Below are 5,962 nucleotides of genomic sequence, written 5' to 3'. Positions count from 1 at the left end.
TAAAAATGAATTGTGAGATTAAGAATGAAAAATAAAATGCAGAAATTTGTGACTAAATTCAGTTTTGCTCAGTCACAGATAACTTGGACAACAGTCCAAGAACTAGGTAGATGTTGGGTAGCAAAAGCTGACAATGAAGTTTTTTTTTCCAAGGCAAGCTGAATTAAAAAACTTCTAATCCCCAGGAGATGAACAAACTGAAGTCACAGCAACTTGCTCAGTTGAAACCCAGAAGAGCACTCATGAGAATTAGCACCATCAAACTGCACTTTAAATAATCCGAAAGACCTTAACCCATGCCATTTTGGAGTTAACTGGGTAAACAACTTACTGCAGATTGAGAAAGGCCAAGTGAATATTACTGTTGGAACATCCAGGAGTGGCCTTAGGTCAACTGGTGCCCTAGGCAAAAGGGCTTCACAGCACCCCCCCACAACACCTAGTGCCCCCATCCTGGTCTACTTACACCAAATAAATACTGGAAAAGCTCCCCTGCTAGGGTGGTGCCCTAGGCAGCCACCTAGTTGGCCTATGCCTAAGGCCGGCTATGGGAACATCTTGCTAAATCCTGGAATAAGGAAACAACCAGAAAAGGCCAGCATTTTGTGTCAGCTGCAGACGGAACCTGCTGATTATCTTACAGATGCATAAAATGTCCGAAGCTTCACTTGAGGTTATCATGAACCACAAGACTAAATCAGAAGATCAGAAGTGCATCTGCAACTAAAAGGAACGCATCAGAAGAACTGGAGATCATAAACACGAGCAAGCAGGCTACTATAGTTCTGCCCCAAACCCATCCAGAATAAGGATTTCTTTTCATCATATCAAGGCATACCTGGACTTTCTGAGTTCATGGTAATACATGCAGATGTCCAGAAGGATTTTCAGTCATGTCCTAACTACAAAGCTGCCATGAAACAGCCTACAGTGTTTCAGATGAGTGTTGCCCTTGCTGACACACATGTTATGACAGCAGCCTCATTATCAGATACACCACAAAAGTGCCACCAGGTAAATACTCCAAAAAGTTTTTGTAATCCTCTATTTTGTAGAAGAAAATGGACACAGTTACATAAAGAAATAGCTTAAATTGCTGCTGGTCTGGTCGTTTAGCTAAAAACTGTCTCGCATTATCTGATCCTATACAAAGTAATATACGTGACACTATTAATGAAATACTTTAGTCCATGCCTGCTGCTATGCAAAGTGATGTAAGTAATTCCTTAGTAGAGAAATTCAGTCTATACTAGATGCAGCTATCGATTTAACATGGGATGCTTATAAGCATAAGAGGACGAAAAAGGTAATGAGTGAAAAGAAGGAAAGTGTAAAAAAATGGGTGAGCAATATGGATTTTAAAAGGGTGAATAAACTCTCTCAGAACCAGTAGGGTTACATCCCATGAAAATGGGCCACACAGCTTCCTGACCTGTGAGTTGCAAAGATCTAAAGCAGTCCAGATTTGTGGTTTCCCAGAGATTCCATCAGGGTAATGGTCATTCTGTACTGACCATGTGATCATAGCTGTCAACCTCTTACCTCCAGAATCAGGGACCAATCCAGAAATAGTCATGGACAATCAACGATACTTTTTAAAATATCAGTACTATTAACTTGTGAAGTTGACAGAATAAGAGAGAGAGAGAGAGAGAGAGAGAGAGCATTAGCATGCATTTTACGAAGTAAAATAAGTCTTTAACTCTAATTATTGTCATTACTTATTGGGTGTACTCCACCTCCTTTTCTCCCATAATTCTCAGTTTTGGGATGTATTCAAAGGGACATAGCAATGTTTTAATCCAGAATCAGAGATATCCCTGAAACTAAGGGAGAGCTGAGAGGTATGTTTGGGATTGCTATGGTTCTTTTCCTTGACTGTCCCTGAGCTGGTATTCTATCTGTTATCTGTGGACCGAGAGAAGCAAACAAAATGTATGGGCTATATATTTACTTTGGGGATGACGTAGGTGGAGAAAATTGTTTAGTTCAAATAAGACAGAGTGTAGGAGTAGGGTCTGGGATATAAACAGAGACCCTGATAGACATGTCCATTATGTTGGACCAACTAGTCTTGGTGGTGAGACTATAGACAATACTGTCACTCATCTCACTACATCTGAGCTGGAGGGAACATGTAATGAGATATTTGGAGATGAAAGTGTTATTCCTGAAAAGGTAGCTGGAATGAACATCTATGCAGCAAACGATTAATCTTGCTGGAGAATATATGTGTGCCACACTCACACATGATTTAAAAGTGAATTAGGAAGTTACAGGTTAGAATTGGAACTCTGAGTTTTGAGCTTTTAGTATGAGAGAGAATTCAGCAGAGCACAGGGATTCCTCTTGTGACTGGAATTAGAGGAAGTTTTCCCAGGAGAGAGAGAGAAAAAATTCTATTAAATGGTATGTGCAGCCTACTAAGTGTGTTTAAGGCAGGAGAAGGGGAAGAGGAACTTCTAGAACATTATGTGTACTAGGAAATGGAAACGTGATCAATATGGAAAGAGTCCCTGCTATGTAGTTAAGAAAGAGACTTCCTAAAAGGAAGAATATCTAACCAAACTAAAGAGAGAGAGAGACAATGAGAGAGAGAGAGAGAGAGAGAGAGAGAGAGAGAGAGAGAGAGAGAGAGAGAGAGAGAGAGAGAGAGAGTAGACTGTAGAAAGCTGCTGTTTTATTTTCTGGAATTTATTAACAAGACTGCATAGGTGAGTTCAGCACTGACTAAAGATTTTACACATTTTTCCCTCTCATTTGCATGCTCCCTGTTGACCACTAGCAACCTGGCTGCACTATTTATCCTTAGGTGTCCAAGATACTATCATCTAGTGTTGGGAGTACACCAACAGAGGAATGGGTAGAGAAAGTGCTGTGAAACAGCATGCAGTGTTATGCATTCTGGTGTTGGCCATCAGGGAGGAGTTTTGATATGACCTAACTGAGCAGTGCTAGTGATGTCACATGTATCACTACATTCACCGTCAGCTACATCTGTCCCCAAATGCCACAGTCTTACTGACAGTCTCTTCTTTGGTTACAACAGATCCCCATCACTGGTGAGGCATGAATTTCATGGACAGAAGCACCTTCCTCTCCTGGAGTTTGTGAAGGCTTAAAGCATTTTAAATTCAGTTTTACATGCAAGTTGAAGTCAGTTCTTAAGTTCATTTTTTTCCTCTGTTACAACCAAGGCAGGATGATGTTTGTTGTTTGGTTTTCTTCTGGCTGGACACTGAAACAAATTCTTAGTTTAACTGCATAAAACTAAGATATGGATTTCTTTCCTGGATGTCATAAACATCAGCTATGTTGCATTTGCGATTGTTAGGCTTGTTTATCTTGTGTGTGAGCAGGTAAATTACATCTTTTAATATAACATCTTCAGCTTTCTGATGAGTGCTTAGTTGATCCTGTTTGTAAATTCAGGCAAAGTTCTATGTGTCATTTAGCTTGTATTTATAACTTTGAGAATTGGCAAAAAACAGTCAGTCATAAGATATTGCAATGAACACTTTAATAATATTACTGTCACGTATTTCATGGAAATAAAACAGAAAAGAACATTCATAACTCACAAAGTATGCGTATGCAGGGAGACACACTATGCATGTGTGCGAATTTTGTGTCTCTGGATGGGAGTACGGAAGTGTATCTAGGTCAGGGTGAATGGGAAAAGTGCCCAGGTGAAGGATGCAAGGGGCATGATTGGTATCTGCAGATAAGGTGGTATTATAGTACTGGCATTCAGAAATGAATGAAATTCTAATCGGGGTACGGGTGGTATTGTAAAGTGTAGTAAGCTGATTCTTACATTTGTAGCAAGTGGTTTGCTACAGTTCCAAGCACTTTTTTTGCACTCAAATGCAGTGGATGCAGGATGAGCGAGCTACAGCTTTGTACGAACTCGTGTGAATCATACTTACAATTCTAATGACAGATAGTAGCAAAAGTAGTGAATGTATGCTGACCGTGAATCATACTTACAATTCCAATGACAGAAAGTAACAAAAGTAGCGAATGTATGCTGACCGTCTCACACTCCAGCTTTACTCATTAGCATATCTCCTACTCTGAGGTGATCTCTGCCTAACATATAAAGCTATGTCAAATCCAGAGCTGTTGGACATGCTACACCTAAAGAAATCCCAATCCCTCCGAGCTACACGCTCTAGGGATCTAAACCTTGTCACCACAATAAACAGGACATGCTGGAGGGATAGATTCCTGTCCCAGAGACTTCCCATACTCTGGAACAGGCTACCCATCTATGTCAAGCAAAGTTCTTCATTAGCACTCCTCAAGAAAAATCTTGATGAGTGGATGGGAAAAAAGAAATATACCCCTGGGATCACTTCTTGTCTCTGCTCGACGGTGGCACAGGAAAATAACTTTCTTGGGTGGCGTAAGCCAGGGAATCTTGTTGGCTAGGCTTACGTAGGCCCTTGGGCCGATAGCCTAGTACCTACCTATGAACCTATGAGGAACACATATATGTTTTTCTTTCCCTCTCTTTCTTTCTTAATATTTATCTATCTGTCTGTATAATAGCAAAAAGATAGTGGAATGAGATGCAGAAAAAATGACTATAATAATGTACAGTGAGTGATATATAAAATAATAAGTAAGTAAATATGCAGAAGTCCTAATACTTACATTTCTGAAGAGGAGGATGCTTTTTATTTTCTTTTTAGGTCAGGGACATGCATTTTATGAGAAATTTCACACAGTAGATACAGTTAAACCTTAGTGACTCTCTGGAATTCATTACCATACAGAAGCAATTCAGTTTAAAGCACGAGCTAACCAATTCTACATGCAGCAATTACTTAAGAGTATCTATAACAGTGTCATTTTTTTGTAGAGTACTTAATTGAGCATTGAGTAATATACACCATTTTGCTTAGACCACCACCCGGAAAACAGATTGTGTAAATAGCTTATGGTGTCTTTTTATGCCTTATCATAATGCTGCTGCAGTAAGGAAATTATCCATTTTTTTTAACAAAGATGAGATGATCTCAGAGTTATTTATTTAAGTTAAAGTAGTGCAGGGGTTACAGGTCACCATGCATGGAAGGTTCCACCACCTCTCCCCTCATATAATACTATTTCTAGATATTTCTGAAATTCAGCCATATTTTATAGGAACATATAACATGCTGGGTTCACACAAAAAAAGAGTCAGTGAGCAATGTTTTAACAAATTGTACTGTCCCCTTTCTGAAGTCAATGAACACCATAAATTTTCAACCTAAGTTAATGTTAATGATCAAAATCATACTACATAATTTGTGCTTCTGACAGTAATTCAACAACAAATTCATATAATATGGGGTAGCTTTTTTATTCCTACTGTTTGAGTAGCGTGCTTCATGACTGTCAAATTTTAATTTAAAGAAGACAGTAAAACTTAAAAAAAAGTTTCCAAAAAGATAAAATACAACTTTCTAGGAACTGTATCTAACCTAACTAAATAACAATAATCAGCTGAAAGCTGCATGTACTTTCTTACTATTATCATGAAGAGCTATTGATAAAACCATTTTGTTTTTTCGAAATGACTGCAACTCCCATAAACTGCAGGACCATAAGATATGCATATTCTTTTAATGCTTAGCCATGCTATATACTAGAGCTTGTTCATATTCATTGTCATACATTTATAAAAGTGTTGTTTACTGCTGGGTTTGGTAATGTCATATAGCATTGGTAGCAATGGTCAACAGTAGTACACATTCACAAATGATTACATTTTCTACATGCAACATCAAACTTCATCATGTCACATTGTAATCCACCATTACCTGGCACTTCTCAGTCAGGCATTGTTGGAAGGTTCATAACTGAAATGTATGAATGCAATGCATTTAATTTCTGAGTGGTTGTTATATGCATCCCCCTATCTTTGGAAAGATACTTGAGGAATAAAGGTTCTACCAGCACATCTGTGGATTCC

Source organism: Protopterus annectens, chromosome 5.part1, assembly GCF_019279795.1.
Source record: "Protopterus annectens isolate FY-2018-M chromosome 5.part1, PAN1.0, whole genome shotgun sequence".
Lineage (NCBI taxonomy): Eukaryota > Metazoa > Chordata > Ceratodontiformes > Protopteridae > Protopterus > Protopterus annectens.
Note: the sequence above shows the minus strand (reverse complement) of the source record.